This window comes from Lithobates pipiens, unplaced genomic scaffold (genome assembly GCF_037356315.1).
Source record: "Lithobates pipiens isolate NorthernLeopardFrog02 unplaced genomic scaffold, aLitPip1_a1.2 Scaffold_25, whole genome shotgun sequence".
Lineage (NCBI taxonomy): Eukaryota > Metazoa > Chordata > Amphibia > Anura > Ranidae > Lithobates > Lithobates pipiens.
The window spans coordinates 112,524,172-112,549,518 of NW_027507787.1; the positions used below are offsets into that span (position 1 = coordinate 112,524,172).

Genomic DNA, 25,347 nt, shown 5'->3' on the forward strand with positions numbered 1-25,347 from the left:
CATCGGCCTTGCTGCCCACTTCAATTCAGGGAAAACCAACACCAAAATGCAAACCGAAGAAGGTGCACCAGCCCAGTGTAATTACCGTACATACTCTTTATTAGAGAACAACAACAATATCAATGTACTCACAAAAGTATAAATCCCAGTATGCCACTGGAACCGTGTCCATTCATACAGAAGCGCATTATGCCTTTCAAGGGCTGTGGCTTCTTCCTTGAGCTCTGCCTTCTTCTTTCATTGTTGGTGATTTTATTTGAAGAAATCATGTTGCTTCAATATTACATCTACAATCACCTTAAACAAAAAAAAAAATGGTAAAACATTTGTAGATGAGCAAAAAAATTTGAAACATTCCCTTTCCCCTTCAGGGTTCCCATAAAAGTACATCCCTTACATCCCATGCATTATTCATGATTCAGCTGTGGGTGCGGGAATCGCATCTGTTCCCGCAGCCAAAATGTGCTGCTTTGTAGAGACCCGCAAGGCTGACATTCATTCTTAATGGCACCCCCATGCATCTCAACCCACAGCGTGTATGCAGATGTGGTAACCACAGCAAAATGGCATGGTGCTTTTGTGGCCACATTTTAAAGATGTGCAAGCACTTTTTTTTTGCAGGAAAAACAGCCACAGGAGCCGATTCAAATGAATGGGGCTTCCGTGCCCATGCAAACTCGGGCCACAAACCTGCAAGAGAGTGAACTAGGTCTTACATCAGGATCCCCATCAGATTTCTTCTTAGTTTCTACAGTTTGGAGACCCTTGATCTAATAGAATAAATATAATCTCATAAGACCTTTTTGATGATGTTTAGTTTGTCAGTGATTTTACTAAAATAAATCATACTGGCACAATTGTACCACCTCAATAATCATAAAGTAGATCAGTGGGAAAAAAAGAGCCCCCCTTAGATCAGATTCCCCCTTACAACAGGATTCCCCTTACATTAGGGTCCTATCCGAGTCTTTTTACTTTGGGGTCCCCATCAAAGTCCCTCCTTACATTAAGGTCCCCCCAGAGCCCCCTTACATCAAAGTTCCTCCTTACATTAGGGTCTCTTTTAGATTTTTTAATTAGGCTTACGCTCTGTAGCAGCAGGAAGGGAGCCAACGGCTCCCACTACTATGAGGTAGAGAGCTGGGAGAGCACCTCTGGGGGCAATCTGCACACAGAAGGTTTTTTTTACCTTCATGTGTAGAATGCATGAAGGAAAAAAACTTCAGTCTTTAGAAACACTTTAAGCAAAAAAAATAAAAAATCATACTACAATATTTGTAGATAGCAAAAAAAAAGAGATAAAAAGTAGTACAGCAAAATAATAGTCTTAAAGGTGTTGTAAAGTCAGAAGGTTTTTTATCTTTATGCATTAAGATAAAAAAAAAACCTGTGTGCAGCAGCCCCCCTCCAGCACCCCCAATACTTACCTGAGACCCCTCTCTTTCCAGTGATGTCCACGAGTCCCTCAGCCATCCGGGATGCTCCTCCTGAATGGCTGAGACACAGCAGAGGTGACATTGGCTGACTTTAATTGACAGTAGGAGCCAATCGAGAGACCGGGTGGGGCCTAGCCAGGCTCTGTGTCTGAATGGACACAGGGAGCTGTGACTCAGCTCAGGTGCCCCTATAGAAAGCTGCTTGCTGTGGGGGCATTCAACAGGATGGAGGGACCAGGAGAGCCTAAGAGGAGAACTTGGGCTGCTCTGTGCAAAACCACTGCACAGAGCAGGTAAGTATAACATGTTTGTAATTTAAAAAAAACAATATTTTACAATCACTTTAAGACATTCTTGCATTAAATGTTTTTTAAAGTTTTGATTGTGTGTTAAAGGGTGCCTTAACCGAATGCAGAGCAGCACACACATGTACATCTGCAGAATGACGCTGGTAGGCAAAAGGGCATACAAGTACGTCCCCTTTAAGAAGCGGTGTCATGGGCATGCACCAGCAGTGCAGGTGTGTGCCGCCTTTGGTCTCCCTGACCGTGGGTCCCCTGGACTCGATGTCCGCTGGGTGCCCGCGATCCTGTCACGCAGAGGAAGAGCAGTGATCCCTGTCCTGTGTGTTAAAAGCCCAGCCCACTAACAGTTAGAATCACTCCCTAGGACACACTTAACTCCTTCATTGCCCCCTAGTGGTTAACCCCTTCACTGCCAGTGTAATTTACACAGTAATCAATGCATTTTTATAGTATCAATTGCTGTATAAATGACAATGGTCCCAAAATAGTGTCAAAAATGTCCGATGTGTCCGCCGTAATGTCGAAGTCCTGATAAAAATCGCAGATCGCCGCCATTACTAATAGAAAAAAATGCCATAAAACTATCCTCTATTTTGTAGACGCTATAAATTTTGCGCAAACCAATCAATATACGCTTATTCCGATTTTTGTTTTATTCTTTTTTACCAAAAATATGTAGAATACATATCGTCCTAAACTGAGAAACAATTGTTTTTTTTATATATTTTTGGGGGATATTATAGCAAAAATTAAAAAATATTGAATGTTTTCAAAATTTTGCTCTTTTTATGTTTATAAAATAAAAACCGCAGAGGTGATCAAATACCACCAAAAGAAAAGCTCTATTTGTGGGGAAAGAAGGACGTTAATTTTGTTTGGGCACAACGTCGCACGACCACGCAATCCTCCGGTGTAGAAGTGGTTAAACTAAAATACAGAAAAAGTAAAAGTGCAGCGCTTAGCCTATAAATATGAATGTGACTTAATAGAAAAAATATATATGTGTAAATAATGTGAAAAACCTAAATAATGTGAAAAATCATTAGTGAAGCATACTTTCAAAACCCAAATGTCCAATAAAGTCAAAAGACATTTATCTGTAACTCAAATGTCCAATGGAGTGAAAAACAAACTAAAAAGCCAAATAATCATAAAAAATGATGTGACACAATATAAAGTCCCATGTGAAATATGAAACAAAAAGTGATTAATCTTGTTTGTTCAAAACAACAATAATGATACTTGACCACGTGGACACTTCACCTCTGTAAACCAATAGTGAATGGAGGCTTACCAGATCACCAGTGACCCCCTGTTAAGGGAGGTCAGTCTGCGCAGATGCGATCACATAGACGTTTCGATACAGGAAGCCGGAGGCCGACCCAATCCTTCGATACATTAAGCCGGAAAACGACCCAATCCTTCGGATATCACGTAATCACCAAATCCGCTCGGATCCCCTCATAGGTTTCTCTCCGATAGATGTGCTATGAAGAAGGGGGGATGTAGTCTCCGGTTTGTCCTCTGTAGGGCGCTGTGTCCTGTCAAAACAGCATCCCTAAACTAAAATACAAAAATGAAATATATCGCAGCTTTATTTTTATTTTCAGGCATTTTTATTTAGAAAGCTAGAGATTGCATCCTGCAAATTGTCTAATAAAGTTAAAGTAGGTAATACTAAATAAGTAGGTGCTACTAAATATGCCTATACAGCATGTCTAAAATATCTACAATATGTCTAATCCAAGCATGCAGATATGATATGGGTATCTGTATGTTCAAAAAAGGGGCATCTTCTACCCCAAAATGTCTGTTTGGAATCTTAATTTCTTCAGCCTGATTTGCCATAGATAATAAGTTTTTATTTTCTATTTCTTTGGTATGCTCCTTTTAAGATTTATATGTGAAGTTTGCATACTGAATTTGTATAATTGGATTAGACATATTGTATATCTTTCTATTACCTACCTGTTGCTGGATTTGTTATGTGTATGTATAAATCCATGAACAACTTGAAGTTATTAAAAAAAATAAAAAAATAAAATTATATATATAAAACAAATTTCCAACTTCCCCTTAAATGATCCCTCTGGAAGTAAAGGAAATTCCCCCAAGGGACACAGAGAGCAAATAAAATCTGGCAGATGTTCTAACCCATCCCACTCTATCTACAACAGAGTTTTGGGCTAAAGTATATGTCACATTGGAAGTCTGCCATGTTCAACCAATAGACATTTGAAACTCTCAACAAGGAAGAGTCTTGATGATGTGTAGTTTGTGTTTTTGCTTTGGATAGAGCATAGAAGGGTTTAGAACATTGTTTTTTGTTTTTTTGCTTTCTGTGCCCCCATTGGGGAAGTATGCCTTCACTTTCTGTACCAGAGATACAATAGGAATTTAGAGAATATCTCCCAAAGTGAGTAACATTTGCCTCTTTCACAGGTCTCACCAGAACAGGTGCTCCCATTGCAAGATTACTATTCACTTCTTGCTATGGTGACAATTCCAAAATTTTGTATTTACCCTCACTTTCTGTCCCAGTGATCACCAGAACAAAAAAAAGGAATGGACATAGTAATAAAAACTGGACAGACGGTCTTTACAAGTGTATCCAAAACTATAAACATGTGCTTTGCCTAGGGATACTCTTGAAAGTAAATTTTTGCAAAGCCTGGCAATTCACCTAAGTATTTAAAGAAAAAAAAAAAAACAGCACATCTAGGTTTTTTTTTTAAGGATCTCAACAAAAGGTGTATTGTTATCTGTGGCACAATGCATACAGCTTTAGATCTTTAATGCATTCAGAGCCATAAAAAATGGAAATGTACATATGAGGTAGAAAAAGATGAAAAATAATTTTGTTTATATAGCTTATATACGTTTAGGCCTGTATAAGTGAGATCTTTATAAAACACACCTTGCATGTTTCACTCAGGATCTTCCTTGCCAGCAGGAAACATCAGCAAATTATTATGTCAATGTGCAAGAGACCTTAAATAAAATGGCAGAGATTATTTTCTGTAAAAACCATGTTTGAAAAAAAAAAAATTGTAGATCCAAAATTATATGTAGCTTTAACCACTTGACCTCCAGGAAGATTTACCTCCCCATAACCACGCCATTTTATTGTGATATGGCACTGCGTTATTTTAACTGACAATTGTACGATCAAGCGACAATGTACCCAAATGTATGTCCTTTTTTCCCACAAATAGAGCTTTCTTTTGGTGGTATTTGATCACCTCCTGTGTTTTATGTTTTTTGCGCTATAAACAAATATAAGGGTATATTATTTAGTTTGCACAAGCGTTATAGCATCTGCAAACTATGGGATATTTTTATTTATTACTAGTAATGGTGGCAATCAGCAACTTATAAGCGGGACTGCAATATTGCAGTGGACATTCTGAAACTAAAGCCTTGTACGATCCGATTTTCGGATGACTGTTCATCTGTTTTTTGTTGCATGCTAGTCTCATGTCGAAAGTGAAGAGGTTACTCATCATACGAAAATTCTTGTACGACAGAATACAACTTCAGAAGTGACGTAATGTATTATGTTGTATGTATTCTTTTGTTTCTGAGCATGTGTAGTCTTGCTCTTATGATTTTTTTTTTTATACCAAAACAGTACTAATTGTATGAAAAATCAGACATTGTGTTCATATTCAACAAAAATTTTATAGTCTGCACATCCAGCTTTTGTCGGACAAAAAATTGGAATCGGCACCCTACCAGCGATCTGAAAATTGGCAGATAGTTCGAATGAAATTTTACTTTCCGATTTTCGTGTCGTGTGTACGGGCCTTTACTGACACTTTTTGGGAACCAGTGACAGTGATCAGTGCTAAAAATTTGCACTGTCACTGTACTAACAACACAGGCTGGGAAGGGGTTAACATCAGAGCGATCAAAGGGTTAGCTGTGTGCCTAACCAGTGTTTATGTGAACTGTGTGATGTGCTTTTACTAGACGAAGAGATGGACTATTTTCCACTGCCTCCCAGTATGCTAGAATTTACTCCTCGGGTTTATATGCTATACTACTGTGAATCGACAGCCCTATAAAAGTGTGCCAGGAAACTACAAAGCAGAATGAAATTCTCTGCTATTCAAAATGAAAAACGTGACTTCTTTTTATCTGTACCTAGGTGTTACAGCAACAATGGGGATGCCTCCTACTGTCTGCTCACAGAAAATGAAATGGGAAAAGAAAAAATGACATATAATGCAGTCTGACATTAGCATTTATACCACTTTTACTTTTTGCAGCCCCCCGTAACATAGTTTTATTACCTGTTCATCCAAAATTACTTCAGTTGCAATTGATCTGTGGGTATCATATGGAATGCGCCTTTCAAATCCATGATCGTTATGTTGAAAATAATTTCTAGGTTATGGTAAAGTATGTTGTCAAGTCTAGGATTAGCTAATATTCAACAAATGCACCAACATTCCTTAAATACAGGTACAAAGAACACTAAGTGGGAGATATGGGACTTTGTAGGTGCGTTTTGTACAAATCCATATAGCACAGTCAATTAAAAGTTATTTTACTAAATAACATAGAAAAAGATAAAAGCACTTCATACAGTACATCAGCATCCTAAATAAAGGACACTAGTTTTGAGTTACACTGCTCTTTCCGTGCTCATAATTCAACATGTTTCGCCATGGGGCTTCTTCAGGATAAGGCGTGCATGTATATTAATAGCAAGAACATTTTTTGCTAAATAGAAAAATACACAAATGCATAAAGGTTCCCCAGAGGATTGGTTCCTAATGAATGAGGAAATAAATCCAATATATTGCAAAAATTGTACAGGATGAGTCTGTTCGAGTGGCCCTGCACCCCCAACCGACCAAGATCTGATCGTCAACATATACCGGATCTCCCGCAGGGAGGGGTATATCATCATAGAGTGAATAGTAGGTACAAGAATAAAGCCTGTGGTTCAATAAAACACAGTATACTCATCTGGCATCTGCCTTTGTATTCAATAAACAAACATTGTCACTTTCAATCATTGCTTAGGTTCATAAAGCCTGTGTAGGGAGCCTAATTGTTCTCTAGATGGTGCCAAATGCCATGATAAACAGCCAGCACTGAAAACTAATAAGAGATGATTGCACAGGCTTTATGAAAGTAAGCAATGATTGAAAGTGATAGTGTTTATTGAATACAAAGGCAGATGCCTGGATCAGTATACTGTGTTTTATTGAACCACAGACTTTATTTTTGTACCTACTAAACACTCTATGATGATATACCCCAATTTTTGCCTTATTTCCTCATCATTTGAGGTAGGAAACATTTCACCATTTAGCTAAAAATGTGCTTGCTCCTCAATTTTTCCCACACCTGGAATGACATTTATCCATTACCGACCACCCCTCCCCCCTGCCCCCACTCCCGAGTCCTATTTTATGTTGACTGTATGTGTTTTTCATAACCACTTTCAGACCGGACCATTTTGCAGGCCAATGACCAGACCACTTTTTGCAATGGTACTGCGTCAATTGCGCGGTCTCCCAAACAAAATTGACGTCCTTTTTCCCCACAAATAGAGCTTTCTTTTGGTGGTATTTGATCACCCCTGCGGTTTATATTTTTTGCGCTATAAACATTTTTTGTTCCTCAGTTTAGGCCGATCCGTATTCTTCTATATATTTTTGGTAAAACAAATCGTAAAAAGCGATTATTGATTGGTTTGTGCAAAATTTATAGCGTTTACAAAATAGGGGATAGTTTTATGGCATTTTTACTAATCATTTTTTTTACTAGTAATGGCGGTGATCAGCAATTTTTATTGTGATTGCGACATGGCGGACACATCGGACATTTTTGACACATTTTTGGGACCATTGTCATTTATACAGCAATCAGTGATATACAAATGCACTGATTCCTGTGTAAATGACACTGGCGGTGAAGGGGTTAACCAGGGGGTGGCAGTGTAGGGGTTAAGAGTGTGCTAGGGGCCGGTTACTAACTGTGGGGGGGGGCGTGGCTGTGTGTTAGTGAACACTGATCTCTGCTCCAATCACAGGGAGAGAGATCAGTGTCACTTGTTGCGAGGCAGAACGGGGAGATGCTGTTTACTTCCGCATCTCCCCGTTCAGCTGCCTTGTGAGATGATCGCGGGACCCGCAGTTGGAATCACGGGGGTTCCCGACCGGAACGTGCCTGTACGGACAGGCACCTGTACGCCAATTCGCCTGTCCATGCCATTCTGCCGACGTACATCGTCGTGCACCATTCGGGAAGCGGTTATATTGGATATGACTCATACTGTATATCTAGACTGTGTATACAAGGAGAGATAACCCACTGTTTGCTGTTTAGTTTTAAGTTGCGGATTGCATATTGTAGCTCCCCCATCCTAAATGGTTATCATGGGTTTTTAACTATACAATTGCATGGATATCAAATGCATGAGTATCCAGGAGACACCCCTCCCCCACTCCTGAGGCTTCTGAGGTTTACCAAAGCCCTCGGGGATGGAGGGGCCTCTCTCATATAGGGCAATGTGTGTAGATCTTTCTTGGCTCTCCTTCCTCCCTCCCCCCGCTACCATTTGAAAACTCTCCAGAGAGCAGTATACCACCAGCCAGGCTGGGAGATTATGGTGTGCGGGGGGGGGCTAAGGGGCAACGAGTCCTTACACAGGGGGTGGGCTTCCTCTTGAGAGGGGATGGGGTACAGTCCTGGTGTGCAGTGACTGTGCGCATGGCACGACCCCCCTTCCTTGGACTACTTCACTGGAAGGTGAGACGGCTTCTTGGAACCTTTACACCTCTTTCCCTTGGATGAGGTGGCAGATGCATTTAATGCCAGGTCTTGCTGCACGCCATGGCATGACCTCTTGTCTGCTGGGAAGGGAAATGTTAACCCTCTCCCCAGTGTGAATCATGTGTAGTTGTCCTTATGGGTTGTTATTTTCTAATGCAATGTGAACAGTTTTCCTTCCACTTTAAGCTTTAGTTTTGTTTGTAGGATATCTCTGGCTGCTTTATATATGTGTGTTCCTATACCACTGCTAAAGGGCCCTGGAACAGGCTCCGTCTTCTAGCTGTTTCCACCCACTTCCCCATATAGGCCGACCCTTACACAAACCTAATTGTTCTTTAGTGAGTGTCATCTGTAATTCCTCTTTTTAGAACCTGGCTACTTCTATCTCTTCCTTCTTCTATCTCTTCGTTCTATCTCTTCCTCTACCTTCTTCCTCTCTCCTGCCTAACCCCAACCCTCCCTAAATGCTAAAGGACTTAATGTCCCAGAGAAGCGGAGGATGCTTCTTAGTGATTTGAAACGGTCTCTTACTGATAGTGACATTTGTACAAGAAACAAATTTTAGGATGGGAGGACTTCTTTTCCTTCAAAACAGATTCTTTCCCTGTGTATATCATGCTACCAACCAGGGAACAAAATCTAAGGGATTTTCTATCCTGATCTCTAGTTGTATCCCTTGGGCTCTTTCCGACAGATGCTTTGACACAGCGGGCCATTATCTTTTCCTTAACCACTTCAGACGGGGAAGGATTTACCCCCATCCTGATGAAGCCCTTTTTTGCGATATGGCACTGTGTCACTTAAACTGACAATTGCGCTGTCGTGTGATGTTGTACCCAAACAAAATTGAAGTACTTTTTTTCTCACAAATAGAGCTTTCTTTTGGTGGTATTTAATCACCCCTGCGTTTTTTTTTTTGCACTATAAACAAAACAAGGCCACAATTTTGAAAAAAAAAGCAATATTTTTTACTTTTTGTTATAATAAATATCCCCACAAAATATATAAAAAATAATTGTTTCTCAGTGTAGGCCAATATGTGTTTTTCTACATATTTTTGGTAAAAAAAAAATCACAATAAGCGTATATTGATTGGTTGATTTGGTGCAAAAGTTATCGCATCTACAAAATACAGGATAGATTTACGGCATTTTTATTATAATTTTTTTTATTTGTAATGGCAGTGATCTGTGATTTTTATCATGACTGTTACATTGTGGCGGACAGATCGGACACTTTTGACACAATTTTGGGACCATTGACATTTATACAGCGATCAGTGCTATAAAAATGCACTGATTACTGTATAAATGCCACTGGCAGGGAAGGGGTTAAACACTAGGGGGCTATCAAGGGGTTGTGCATTTCCCCAGCGTGTTTTAACTGTAGGGGGGTGGGCTCACTAGAACATGACTGAGATCAGTGCTCCCGATCGCTGGTAGTAGCAGATCCCTGTCATGTTGCTAAACAGAGAAATGCCTTGTGTGCATCTCCACGTTCTGTCACTCCATGCCACGATCGCAGGCCATCAGCAAACATCGAGCCCGCGAACCTGCGGGTACGCTCCCGCGACGGCGCGTGTTCGCACGCTAGCCACTGATGGAGTGCCGTACAGGTACGTAGTTTTGCGCACCCGTGCCACTTTGCTGACATGTATCAGCGTGAGCTGGTCGGCAAGTGGTTAAAGGCAATATTGGAGGCATTAATGACGGCTACCATTTATGCACCGAATACTTCTCAAGACTCTCTCAAAGCTAGTGGAATTTGTGGAAAGCAAGTTGATTGTCGGTGGTGATCTGAAAGTCTCTCTTGACCCTAGTGTGGATACCTCTTCTGGTACTTCCTATGTTCTTCTCAGCTCCAAGAAACGTATAGCAAAAACGTCACAGTCTGCAACTGGAGGATGCCTGGTGTATTTTCCACGCTGGAGGGCGAGATTACTCTTTCTTTTCCACACCTCACCAGTTGTATTCTAGGTTTGACCTCTTTTTGGTCCCTCACCAACTATTGTCTCTCATCGTAGACGTCTCTATCGCTCACATAACCTGGTCTGACCACGGGTCGGTTATGATGCGTCTCTCCCTGTCCACCTCTACCGTCACCCTGGACTGGAGATGGCGCCTTAATGAGAGTCTGTTGCAGATCCCAGAGGTTTTTATGGACTTGACCAAAGAACTTACGGCTTATTTTTGGACAAGTGCCACCCCTGAGAGTGACCCAGGTATAGTGTGGGGATTCCATAAGGTGGTCCTACGGGTATTCTGATCAAACATGGCTCCTGTGTTAAAAAGGCGAGATAAGCGCAATTGACAAAACTGATGGCGGACATTCAGGTCCTTGAGCTGCAGCATAAAAGGACACCAATCCCTTCTTTTGGGAGCAAACTTGCTCACCTTCATCGGCAGGTCTCCGACCTCCTTCAGTACAAAGCTAAAGCAGTACTGCAATCTTGCAAGAAGATAGTATGAGTCATGCAGCAAGTGGCTTGCACGGGCCCTCAGAGACCAACATCAGGCTTCCTATTACCCGTATATTAAAGGTACAGATGGACGCAGAATCTCCTTACCCAAAGATATCGCCCATACATTTGGAGAATTCTATTCCTCCCTATACAACCTTCCACCCTCTTCTCCCATAGAAGAGTACCTCCCTTCTGCACGCCTGTCGCACCTCCCATCCCCGATTAGGGGAAAGCTTGGAAGTCCCTATCTCTATTGAGGAGCTGAGCGAAGCAGTCAAGTTAGCCAAACAGGGAAAAGCACCAGGCCCAGACGGGTTTACCATACAGTACTACAAGACCCTTCTGCCCCTGTTGGGTCCACATATAGTAACAGTGTTTAATGGCCTAGGACAGGATACCTCGTTCCCACCAGCATCACACTTAGCACGCATCTCAGTTATCCCAAAAGAAGGAAAAGATCCCTCTGTGTGATTGTCATTGCTCAATGTGGACCTGAAATTTTTTACCGAAATACTTGCCTCTAGGCTCAAATCTTTATTACCCCAACTAGTCCACCTGGATCAGGTGGTCTTCATCCCCTCTCGTGAAGCCAGAGACAACACGGTAAAGTACTTAACTTGGTCCACTTCACCAATCAAATGGGCTCTCCTTGTGTATTCCTTAGTACCGATACTGAGAAGGCCTTTGATAGGGTGAACTGGGCCTTTATGTTTGTGGTCCTGAGACGCATTGGCTTTGAACAGATGCTTCGTTGGATAACTAGCATAAACTCGCATGGGCTGCAGTCAAGGCAAATTGGGTGTTCAGAGCCATTTCCTATTTCTAAAGTTACCTGCCAGGGATTCCCTCTCACCCCTACTATTCACCCTTTCGTTGGAACCATTCCTGAACAGGATTAGATTAAACCCGGATGTCTCTGGCCTTCAAGTGGGCGATCTCATCCATAAAGTCTCCACTTATGCGGATGACCTGCTCTTCTCCTTGACCATTCCGCATATTTCCTTGCCAAATCTCTTGAAAAACTTTGACCATTACGGAGCACTCTCAAATATGAAAATCAACTACTCAAAATCCGAGGCAATGGGAGTCACCCTGCCCTCTCCTTTGGGTCACACTCTACAGCTCAACTTTAAATGGGCATCCTCGGCTTTGCAGTATTTGGACACCCATATCCCTCCGAATCTAGCGGATACATTTAGGATGAACTTTCCAGCCCTGCTCAGTGAAATCCGTTCCCTCTTAGACAAATCGGGGACTGCATTTCTGGTTTCGGCCATTGTAAGATCATTAAAATGAGAATCTTGCTAAAGTTTTTTTTTTACCTCTTTCAGACCTTGCCTTTCTCCATCCCCGCGGCCTTCTTCCGTCAAATCAAAACCCTCTTTACCGAGTTCATCTGGGCACACAAATGGCTAGGATCAGTAGGCACCTTCTGACACTATAGAAAAGAATCAAGCTCCTGCGCTATTATGGAAAAATTAATGAGACACGTCTAATTAGGTGCTGCACACACCGTATGAGTCAAACAAATCTCATAAATGGGTAAACAATGGTAATAAACAATGGTGTTGCGCTCCCAGCGTGAAAGTGTCAAAAAGTGGTAAATAACTAAAAAAGCCAATAATTTATAAAATAAAACCAGAACAAATCTCAAATATACAGTAAATCGTGCTATCCGTAAAATAGCTACTATGCTGATGATAGCCCCAATGAAATAAAGTGCTAATGTGCTAAAATCTTCAGAGTGATCCACAAATAATAATCACACTTAAACTATCAATAAGAAATATAATAAATACACGTGGAGGAAAAAATGTAATAATCAATAAAAAGTGTTTATGTAAATTGCATATATCCCGATACACAGGGTAGGACCTTCATGGCCACCCAGCGTCAAAATATCACCCATCTTTGCCTGAAATCGTCTATCTGCATGCGTACACAGGAATCCAACTGTGTATAAAATATCAACACGCTTGTATCTTACCCCATCAGTCTTGAGTAAATACATTCCAGAGGCTTCCGAGTGTTGCTGGAGATGTGGAGACGAGATGGGAACTTTCCTTCACGTCTTCTGGTCCTGTTCGAAGCTTCGACAATAATGGTCTGAGTTACAGAGGATTTCCCAACAATTCAGACTTTTCTATCCCAATTGATCCGGCCCTCTTCCTTCTCCATTGCTCACAGATGCCGATTCAGACACACAAAAATTTGATTTTCTGTCACTTGACTAACGCTGGCAAAGCCTGTGTTACACTGTGTTGGAAGGACCCCAATGCTCCCTCCAATGCCATGTGGCTCAATAGGATCACGAGTGTCAATACCCTTGGAAATTTTAACTTGCCACCCAAAATAAAAGAGAACGATATAAGAAAACATGGGCATATTGGAATATGTTCGTATATTCAGAAGGGAAGTCCCTCCTGGAGAGCTGTTTTGGGGATTGAGGGGTCCTCCTGTTATTCGCACTGTGACATTTACGCATCCCATCACCTGGGCTGCCCCTCTCTCTTCCCCCCTCTCTCTTCCCCCCCCCCTTCCCCCTCTCTCTTCCCCCCCCCTTCCCCCTCTCTCTACCCCCTTCTCTCTTCCCCCCCTATCTCTCTCTCCCCATTTTTATTTATTGTTTTGGCACCCTCTTGGGTGACCCTATGTCTCTATCATCTAGTTGTTTTCGGTTCAAAAATGTGAGGTGTATGCTCGTGCTACACAACAGGAGTAGAATGTACATGATTATCACTTGACTTCTTTGAAGTGTGAAGCTCATCTTCGTGTCAGTGATGTTATACTGACTTGCTTCTGAGCTACTCTACACTTGATTATACTACCTTGGACTGTATGTATACTTGATGTGCAGTAGCACCCCCGGTGCTTTCGTTGTATTGTACATTGCTGGATAATTTATTTTTCCTTACAAATAAAAATTTGAAGAAAAAAAAAATGTAAACGTGGATGCTATTTATATACATGCATCAAAATCATGCTTTTAATATGTTTGTTCATTCAGTAGCTATGACACCGCTCCTTTTCCTGAAGAAGCCCCGAGGCGAAACATGTTGAATTATGAGCGTGGAAACAGCAGTGTAACTCAAAATTTGTGTACTTTATTTCTAATGGACGCTGATGTACTGTATGAAGTGCTTTTATATTTTTCTATGTGATTTAATAAATACTCTCTTTTAATTGACTGCTATATGGATTTGTACAAAATGCACATTCAAAGTCCCACATTTCCCACTTAGTGTTCTTAATTTCTAGTTTAACTTTATCTCCAAAAAAATGCATCTCTCATACTATACTTTGGTCTAAGACAGAGAATACTCTGGTCTTTAGTTATACAATGTCTATTTTTCTCCCAAAAGGAAGTAAGGATAACACCATACATAAACAAAAAATTGGATTGCCACAAGTTTTTACAACACGTTTCGATTGTAGTTAATCTTCCTCAGGGGTAATCAGATGGTGCCTGCCTAAATGTACTGAGAGTATCACGTCTAAAGGGATGCAGACCCCGCAGCTTTCCTCAGAGCTGTACAGCTGCAGCAGCTGGTTGGTAATTATAAAACCACTACTATTAGACTCACTTTGCACATGGGCACAGTGGAACAAACAGTGATTTCTTCAAAATAACAAAAGGTAGGAATCTGCTACAAAGTTTGTTAAAAATCCTTGCAATGTACATAGATCACCTAGAGGGGTTTCTTGACAAAATGGAATTGTGCTTTAATGGGGAAATGCTTTTATTAAAGAGACAATTGCTCCTTTGTGCAATCAGACTATGTATTGAGACTGTTCTGCAAGATCAATAGCTATCTCAAATCTATAGCTGTTATATGTCATTAATATTAATGTTCACAAAATTTTTCATTGTGTTTATTTTAGCATTTAAGAATCCAGTCCATGTGATTTTGTGTAATATGTTTTTTGAAAATATTAATTGTCATAGCACACTAATCAGTTTTATTTAAGTAATTATTTATTAGGGATGAGTTGAGTAAGATCAAAACAATCTTACGTAGCCATTTTTGCATCTAATAATTTGCATACGATTAGTTGAGAAGATTAAATATTTTTCATGTGCACCCTTACTACTCACCACCCGGACCAGGTCCCGAATATTTGATGTCCTCTGGACAACAAGTGAACTGTGAAATATTTGACAGTTATTTCTTCATTTCATCTTTTGCTTCTATTAATGGTGTCACCCTTTATACTTTTATTCTTAGTGTGAATTCAATATTTAGTACATGCTGTATGTCTGATATGTCAGATAATGCTTTGTTGACTTTTCCCTCAAAGGACATGTGCTCCGACTCAATATTTATTTTCAATTTCAATATTCACACTGATTTGTTAACAATGTATTTTAATAAACACTGTTCTCTACCATATGTGTGAGCTGTTCCTTAAAATGTCTCTTTCTTTTGATACATGGTAGTACATTAATGTGCTCAGCCACTTGAGGAGTACTGTAGTACTGGCACAGCTTCGGCCTTTAATGCTGTGTTTGGATTAAACACTGAGCTCAGCATCAAAAAAAGGTAAATTCAACTTGAATATACAAAGTAATTCAATAACATGTCAAAATGTGCTCTGCAACTACCATATGCAATGTTATACCCCCCCCCCCCCCCCCTGCTGAGAGTTACTGCTAACAGACAGGCCCACTTCTTTGAATCAGTCCAAGATGCGACCATGTAGCTAGACTGCAACAAACAGACCCTACGTCACTGTAGCAGAGATGGAGGAGACTGACCGGCCTGGTGCACCTGCTACTGAGGACCACCAGAGACCCACACAGGTGTGTTAAAGAAAGTTTGTTTGACACTCACTTATTGCCCCCCTTAATGGAGCTGTTGTTCCCCTCATGATCCTACACACACCTGTTTTTTTCATTTACACAGGCATTTATATTTCCTTTTTCCCCTGGATTTCACTCCTATGACAGGAATTTTATACATATGGGGAACTTCTATCCCCTATGCTGCTGGGAGACTTAATATTACCACGCAAATCGTGAGCTATCTTGTGAAGTTGGCAAGAAGAAAATGCATTCTCTATGTGAGATGTAAATCAAGAACACCATGTTTGTTTCTGTTTCAAGTTCAACTACAACGGCCTGTCTTTTTGACAGCCTGCTTTTCTGTTTTTTCATATTTACTTTACTTATACCGAAAGCTGCATATACAAGATGCTGGATTCTGCAACTACTGCTCTGCAAACACTGACCCAATCGAGCTGAAGGACTTTTGGTTCAAGCCTAAATCCCCTATCCGGGGACTCCACTGGCTTACACTAGCCACACCCAAACCCCTTTTGAGGGGGATCCCCGAACCTACTCAGCTCTATGGGCCCAGAAGCATTGCAGAACTTTTTGGGTGCTGTACTGGAACCATGCTCCTCACTAAGGTCATGTATAATTGTTCCCAATGGCAGAGATGCCAATAATTTCCTGGAATTTCTTATGGCTAATGGCTTAGGCTCCCCATTTAAACGCATGATGATTTCCACTTGTCTGAAAAAATATCACCCTATGATTTTATGTATGCAGGAAACACATTTGACTAATGAAACTCAGAGTTGCCTTAAATATGCTTGGGTGGGAAAGGCCTAGCATTCCACTCACATCTTACTCAAGGGGGGTGACAGTAATGATACATGGATCTGTGGACTTCCAAGAATTTGTTATTTGTATAGATACAGAGGGAAGGTTTATTTTCTTGCACTGTCTGGTTGGGAGGTTGCAATGTATTCTCGCTTGTGTGTATGTCCCCCTGCCATTTACTGTGGCGGTACTCCAGCTATTGCTAGCTTATTTGGAGAGCCAACCGGATTTGCAGCTGCTGGTGGTAGGGAATTTGAACTGTTAGTGGAGTCCGTCCATGGGTAGACACCCGGGTTTAGGGGTCTCTGCCTCATCAAGGGACTCTCCATTGCTAAGGCTGTTTAACAAGGTGGGATGGGTTGATATATGGAATATATACACAGGAATCCTCTAGATAAACAGTTCTCCTGTTTCTCCAAAACTCACGGAACGTTATCCAGAATTGATCTTGCCGTAGGTAACTCCGCCATGCTCCCATCCATTTTAGAGGTGATATATAAACCCTGCAGTGTGTCGGACCATTCACACATGGTGATTGGCTTAATTATATCCCCACTGTCCAAGCTTCCAAGGGCTCCATGGAAATTGAATGCTTTTTGGCTGAAATAATTTTTGTCTCATGATGGTATGGAGCGGAGCATGAGGGCATGTCTGGATAACCAGGAATTTCCAGAATCCCCAGTGATACAATGGGATGCCTTTAAGGCCTATATGAGGGGGCTGCTTATATCCGAAATTGGGAAGGTAAAGAAAAAGTCATCTGGCATAGAGAACTTGAAAAGCAGGTGCAGGAACTGGAAGAGAAATACGTACACACCCAAACAGACTCGGCCAAAGAGGCATGGCAGTCAGCTCAATCTGCTTATGAGCGACTCCTATCCTCCATGGCGGAGAACAAACAATTTTTCTCCAAGTTAGCATTTTTTGAGGAAGAAGAAAGCACGGGACGCCTTTTGTCTAAGATAGCTAATTCACAACAACCCTCCCCTGCTATCGGAGCCATTAGAACACCGGAGGGCAAGATAGTGAGCTCCCCTGATCTAATTCTGTCAGGGTTAGCCAGATTTTATGATAATCTGCACCTTCCAATGGGGAAATGTATCCCAGAAGAACTTACAGAATACCTACAAGGCATTAACTTCCCACAACTCACGAGTGACCAAAGGAAAGGCCCTAGATGCTCTGCTCACTATGGAAGAGCTAAAGGCAGCGCTAGCAGCGTTCCCTAACTGCAAGGCCCCTGGGATGGACGGGCTACCCATGGAAATTTACAAACATTATTCATAAATACTTTTACCAAAACAGTGTTTAACCAGTTCTGGACCATCCACCGCAGTTATACTGCGGCAGGTTGGTCTGGCTGCTGGAAGCGTCGTAGCTATATGTTGTGCGCGCAGCCGGAACTGATCAATCCCCAGGCCCAGGCCAATGATATCTGGCCTGGACCTGGTGATCGGTCCTGACGAATGAGATCCTTCCCCTGTCGTGTAAGTGTAAACACTGACAGGGGGACTGATGTCAACAGGTTACGTAGACACACAATTCACCCTCCGATCACCCTCTGATCTTCCCCCAGTTAACCCCTTCACCACCTGTCACTGTGTCACCCAGTACAGCAATCAGATTTTTTTTTTGATTGCTGTACTGGGGTCATTGGTGACAAAAATCTGTATTAGGGCAATTAGTAATGGCCCCAGATAGGTCTAGAGAACCCCATAACCCCCCCAATAAAGGTTTAACCCCTTGATTACCCCCTGTCGCCTGTGATCACTGTATAAGTGTCACGGGTGATGCAGTTTATCTAGATTTTTTATAGCGTCAGGGCACCCGCTGTATTTTACCCAATAAAAGGTTTAACCCCCTGATCACCCGGCAGGTGATCAAAGTTAGGTTTTAGCATCAGATAGGGTCTGTGTCACCCCAGGCAGCATCAGATCAGTGCCAGTAGCGCTAACACCCTTGTATGCACCACCCAAGTGCAGTATCAATCGTTCACTGTCACTTACAAAACACTAAACACATAACTGCAGCGTTCGGAGAGTCAGGCCTGATCCCTGCGAACGCTAACAGTTTTTTTGGTAGCGTTTGAATTAGTCGCTAACAGTCAGGAGTTTTTTTACCTGCGAGTCTCATTACTGTACCAGTAAATTTAGAGACCAAAATGTCAAATCGAAGGTACAGTGAAGAGGCCTACACGTTTCTGTGCATGACAGGTAGTGAAGAGGAAGTCACTCATCTGTCAGATTCAGGCTCAGAATACAAACCTGTTGACAGCAGCGGCACCCTGACAGCTCTGATGATGGAGTTGTGCTCCCTGCCAAGGTCAAGGTAGCAGACCTTCTGCTGTAGTTGAGGTGCAAGAACTGCAGGTCCCTCGTATGGAGCAGAGAGCCAGTACTAGAGCCGCTCATCCTTCTGGTGAACTGGCAAGCACCAGAGGCCAAGTACATCCTGGTCGTTCATACAGCACTGCAGTAACACTTGGTGACGTGGCGAGTCCCATAGGTGCACTTCAAGGTGGCGCGGTGGCAAGCATGAGTAGTGTCCCGCTGTCACCAAGAAGAAGACAAACACAGGCCCGTCGAGCCCATAGTGCCCTTCCTGCTGCATTCACCAATCCTAATTAGGAGCCCACCACTTCTGCAGCACCAGTACTTCCCCCATTCACTCGCCAACCCGGAATTCAGGTGGAAACAGTTGATTTTACGTTACTTGATTTTTATTCACTGTTTTGCACCGAAGTTCTCTATAGATCGATTGTGGACCAAAGCAATTTTTATGCTGGTCAATTCATCACCGCTAATCCCCAGATGATCCTTGCCAGAGATTGGAAACCAATTGCGGTTCCCAAGTTTAAGACCTTTCTGGGCTTATCCCTCCTCATGGGCATAACTCATGTGATATTTGGGGGTTATTTAGCCTCTGTGTAGAGCACACCAGTGAGCAGAGTCCACGCCAGTTATGCCATTTAAGGGCTCGTTGGCCCACTTTTATTAAAAGTAAGAGAAAACAAGTCCAATAACAGGAGGGTTCAGCTTCACACCAGTAACAAACAAATAAACAGAAGAATACCAAGCCACCTGGCTCTCCTCAGCAATACCGCTGTTCAGGCTTACACTTCAGCCTTCTTGTCCCTATAACAGAGATGCCGTACAACTACTGTACCTCTTTTTATCTTCTTTGCTGCTCAGCCCACAGCTTTGGGCCCTCTGGCTATACCATACAGACATGCATGCTTCTCCCTTGCTTGCCTTGGACTCCTCGGGAGGGTGGAGCCCAGAACCATGGTCTTGGCTCTGTTTTAAGCCCAGGACCCACCTGTGCAATCAACCAGCCAGACTTCTGGCTGTTCCCAAAACCTGGTCCCAGGATTGGAGATTCTGTCCCACCCATAACACTATGGAATCTCCGGGCTCCAGGTCCCAAACTGGATTTTTGAAAACAATGAAGAAACTGAAAAGCCAGTTTCCTCTCAAATAAACAACTCCCCTGGAGCCCCTCAACCTGCCTGGTTGAGAACCCTGCATCCTTCCGCTGGTGGGGTACCGTACTACCACACTAAAAAGAGTGTGTTGCAGTCATATTGCTCCACTAACCCAATTCATCATATGCCCTTGTTCTCTGCCTCCATGACCAGGACACAATATGAGCAGATCTTGTGGTTCATGCACTTCAATGACAATGATTTGATTGGCTCTACAAAATTTGGCCCTTCGTAAACCACTTGAACCAAAGTTTGCAACCTTGTTTACTCCCGATCAAGTTGTCTGCGGTGTCACCCTTTTTCGGAAAGGGGTATCACTTGTACGTGGACAATTATTACATGAGCGTACCACTTTTTAGTCACCTTTTTGATGATGGAATTGCCGCATGTGGCACTGTGCAATGTAATTGCCGGGGCTTCCCCCAATGGCTTGTAGAATCACGACTTTGATGTTGGGGGAGAGCCTGCTTGAAGTGTAATAATTTGTTAGCAGTGAAGTGGAGGGATTCGAGGAATGTTTTTGTTCTGTCCCTGTTTCATGCAGACACGGCAGTCCAAATTCCTACGGCAACTGGTGTTTTGGAGAAGCCCCTCTTTGTCCACGAATGCAACATAACATGGGCTGGGTGGACCTCAACGACCAGTTGTTGGCACCATTGGCACCGTACCTAATTTCCCTTAAGGCCAGACACTGGTCCAAAAAAGTGTCTGTTTATTTATTTCAATTGGCTTTGCTTTTGTGCTATACAAAGCTTCAGAACAGACTGTATCCTTCCTTAAATTCCAGGAAGAGATATCGTCAGAGCCCTTCTGTTTTCAGACGGTGCTCTTGCCCAACTTCCCAACACAAATGTAGTGAGTCGGCTGCATGAGAGGCATTTTCCTTGTGTCCTCCCTAGTACCCCTACCCAAAGAACACCCCAAACAAGATGTCATGTCTGCAGTAAACGTGGATTTAGGTGTGACACCTGCTTTTATTGTCCCTCCTGTCCTGACCAACCTGGTCTCTGCATTGGTGAATGTTTCAACGCTACCACACACTAGTTAGCGTAGGGTACAGCACCACACAGTCCTAGGCACACTAACACAGGGTCTCGGGGTCTTGAAAGATGTGGTGGCCATCACATTTTGAGAGACCCTAATCTGTAACGTTCAGTTTAGAGTTTTTTTACAGTTTTTATAAAAGGGGAAAAAAGTGAAAACAAAAAAAAACACTCTCTATTGTTCTCTCTGTTTTATTTTTACTATGTTTTATTGTGTTTGCTTTGCAGGTGAGGTATGTTATACTGTAATGTTTGTTTTATTGTTAACCATAATTTGCTTAGAGGTACGCTATTCATCTGCAGTGCGGGTTTATTTATCTTGACGGCAACAACGTTTGCTCCCACGATACATAAAGCTGCGACTCCAGCTCTATCAGTGATGATTTCACCACAACAGTTAAAAAAAAAAAAAAAAAAAGAGCATATATGCCGAAGCATGGGGGCAGGGGTAGAGGAGTGATTTGCTCCTAACATTAGGGGCGGATTGCTCACATGCTTTGGCATATATTTTATTTTAGGCACAGATTACTATGTTTTATTGTATTTGCTTTGCAGGTATGATAAGTCTTACTATTAAACTGTAATGTTACTTTGTTTTATTGTTAACCATCATTTGCTTAGCAGGTACGCCATTCAGTTGCAGCACAGGTTTATTTATCTTGACAGCAACATTGTTTTCTCCCACGATACACAAAGCCGTGACTCCAGCATTGTTGGAGGTGATTTCACCACCACAGTTAAAAAAAAAAGAAATGGTGCATGTATGCCCATCATTAGAAGTGGGTGGATAAAGAGTGGTAACATGGGAGGGGTGGACCTCAAAGACCAGTTGTTGGGGGGGGTGTGGCTTGGACGTTCATGTGAGCAGAAGTGTCTCGCACTGGCTCCTGCATCCTGAGCTAAAGAATCCTGTTGTGAGCTCAGAATACCGCCGACATAGACCGGAAACTTCGCTCCCGGTGTGGAGCCACCTCTGCAGTGGCACCCGGTCGCCGCTACAATAAAATAGGAATGTCCAAGATGAAAACAGAGACCCCGCGGTCTGACGGCGAGGTGGCCCAATATGGCGGATCTCCGCTCCAACAGCGTGCAGCAAAGGAGACCTATGCATCGATCCTTGCAGTTCCAGGACCGGGCAGCAAATTTAGCCACCTAACACCGCTAAAATGGCCAGGATGGGACCCCCTGGGAAGATACTTCAGGACACACAGCATGAGGTGGAGAAAATAGCACCCATGGCCATGAGGAACACAGTGAGTACTTCAGCCTCCCCTCTCCCTGCCCCAAACTTGTCTAGCTCAGCTGAATTGGAATCTGCTGAGAGAAACAATACAAAAGAGGGGAAGGCGCACTGACCTAGTGCATTACCATAAAAAAGAGCTTTATTTAAAAACAAAACAAATAGCAAAATGGCTACTCACAAACGAGTATTGATCAAAGGCAAAATCAATACAAATGGATCCATTGCACCGAACATTGGTGAATCCAGATAAGATGTCAGAGAAATTGGTAAGTACCTCAACGAAAACGGCTAACGCGTTTCGGGGGTGACCCCCTTTCTTCAGAGCCAAAATGGGCAATGGTTTCTCGCTGGAAGCTACCGGTATATATATATATATATATATATATATATATATGGAAGTTTCTAAACCCATGTGGTCAGAAAGGTCATAAAGCTCCACCCACAAAAAAATATAAATTCTATAAAATAGTTATCTACCCATTCACTTGTCTTCCATTCGCCATCATTCCCATATAGGAAAACGTTTTCTAGTAAACACCTCCATGTAAAAAAGGAAGAATACACACACACACACACACATATATATATATATATATATATATATATATATATATATATATATATATAATACACACACCCACCCATATATACCCAAATACACATATACATACATATATACACGTGCACAGACACACACATGGGTATACATACACACACATATATACATAAATCGCTCTATTTTGTTCTACTCATATTCTGTATGCACATGTGGGAGAGGGACAAGGCATTACCTTAGATTTGCGCCAGTGTCCACTTAGGCATTCTATTAATTAAATAAATAAATAAGATCCGCACCTGTATGTGCAGGGAGGAAGTACTAGGTGATCAAACGCTTGTGCGTTCCACAAAATTGCTGGAGCGCACCTGGTCCTGTATAACAGGAAGTGCGGGTGGAAATGCGTTCCACTCGCAACTTCCGGCCACCCCAACATGGACGCTTCCGCTCAGGCGCACATCGAGGACGCCCGAGCGCAACCATCCGGCCGCCTATCGTGCTCCGCTTCCGCTCCAGCGTGTACCAAGACCGCTGGAGCTCAAGCTGAAGCCAGAGCCGCCCACAGCTTTAGGCTACCGGACCCAACCCATCCGCCCATATGTACACCAGCCTAGTGCCTGGGCGTGGGGGCAGCAAAGGCATAATATAAACTCTGCTAGAGAGTAGGTGAAGGGGGAAACATTTGTATCTAAATAATAGAAAACAAGTGAATGAATAAACAAGCAACCTATACGAATGAACCGTAGATCTTACTTTAAAGTTTCTTTATAAAATTAATTAAATACAGAAATAAATAAATAAATAAAAAACATATACATATAAATATATTAATTACTTGAGGGTAACTTGCAAAAGACACACTAACTCACCAGCGAGAAGCCGCACACCCATTTGTCAATGGCGTGGACTGAAAAGTACTATCATATTGTTAGTATTATAATTAATATTGCTACAGTTATAGAATGGAAAACAGAGGGGAAAAAAATTAAAAATTAAATTTTTTTAAAAACAACAGAAAGGGGAATAAATTAGAACTAATTGATTAAATAGATAATTAGTTAAAAATTGAACCAGGACTAAATCAGTCTAGCCAACGAGTATTATACCTAAGGCTAGATCTACCATCATTTAAGTAAGTATGTATACCGCCGCTAAGGGGATATAGCCGGCATACAACGCCCTATCTAAAAAAAAATTGGGCCCTCATTTAGAATGAACAACCATGGGGAAAGGGATTAAAAAACTAAAAAAGAATTGGTTGAAAATTAATAATTAAAAATTAAAATTCGTTAATTGGTTAAAAACTAGCCTAGCCAGGGTGCATATACCTTATCTAAAGGGTTGGGGCCTCGTGTGACCGAAGGGCCCCGTAGAAGGATCCAATGGGCCTCATATAGACTTGATTGAATGAATAAAGTTGCCTCAGCTACATATGAACTTAACCCGCCCAAGGGCTCGCAGGGGCCACCCATCTTACAGGAGGTTGTGTAGTTCAATTTCTTCATTTAGGCCCTTAGGGGCCATAGTTCCTAGACAGAATATCCAGTAGGCCTCTCTATTACAGAGTAGCTGGTGTTTTTTGCCATTGTCCACATCGTTTGGCATAGCCTCGATCCCAAAGACCTTTATGCCATCCACACTACTGGCGTGAATCTCTTTAAAATGTCTTGGTAGCGAATACTTGTCCTCCTCCGTCTGAATGCTACTTCTATGTTCGTTCATTCTGGTTCTCATCTGTCTTGAAGTACGGCCAACATAGAGGAGGCCACAAGGGCACAAAATACCATAGATGACATAAGTAGACCCACCATTAATGAACTGCTTAATCCTGTGGACTTTTCCATCCGTGCCTATTACGTCCCTTTTCCTATGGCACTGTCATGTATCAGATAAGACCAGGACTGCAACAGAGGAAACCCAAATGTGTATAAGTGAAATATAATGATTTATTAAGGAAAGTGAATAATATAAATACAACCACACAGTGCAATAAATCCACCAACAGAGACCCCCAAACAACAACAGACAGATATGTACAATAAATGGGAAATACCAGGATCATAAAAGATAGGCAGGCCAGGGTCATGCACAGAGGATCAGTAGATAAACAAGGGCAGCCCAGAATCAGAGACACAAGCCAGGCCAAGGTCTTACATGGGGAGATCAGCAGATGGGGTAAGGAACACAGGACAGGGAGAGGATGGACGGATCAGACTGCAGGACAGGGATGATGGTAACAGGTGGGACAGGTTAGGGACCAGGACAGGGAAACAGGATCAGAATCACGGGTCACAGGTTCAGAGCGCAGGAACAGGTTCAGAATCAGGCTCAGGATCACAAGCAGCAAGTCAGGGCACAAGGACAATACCAAGGCAAACATGTGAGTGCTTGCCAGCTATTTATAGGCCTGTGATTGGCCTCA

The 25,347-nt window shown here is 42.2% G+C and overlaps 1 protein-coding gene across 2 annotated transcripts in view; it reads left to right on the forward strand.

The window, feature by feature from the left end:
* TMEM132A (transmembrane protein 132A) overlaps window positions 1-15,385 on the forward strand; it is a 408,370-nt gene extending 392,985 nt beyond the window's left edge. Inside the window, exon 12 of one of the 2 annotated variants that reach the window (XM_077454804.1) lies at window positions 14,002-15,385. The gene's annotated coding sequence lies outside the window, so the exon portion shown is untranslated. Of the gene's footprint in view, window positions 1-5,891; window positions 6,692-14,001 lie in introns of those variants that run through there. The other variant, XM_077454805.1, reaches the window with a different exon arrangement.
* The last annotated feature ends 9,962 nt before the right edge of the window (window positions 15,386-25,347 follow it).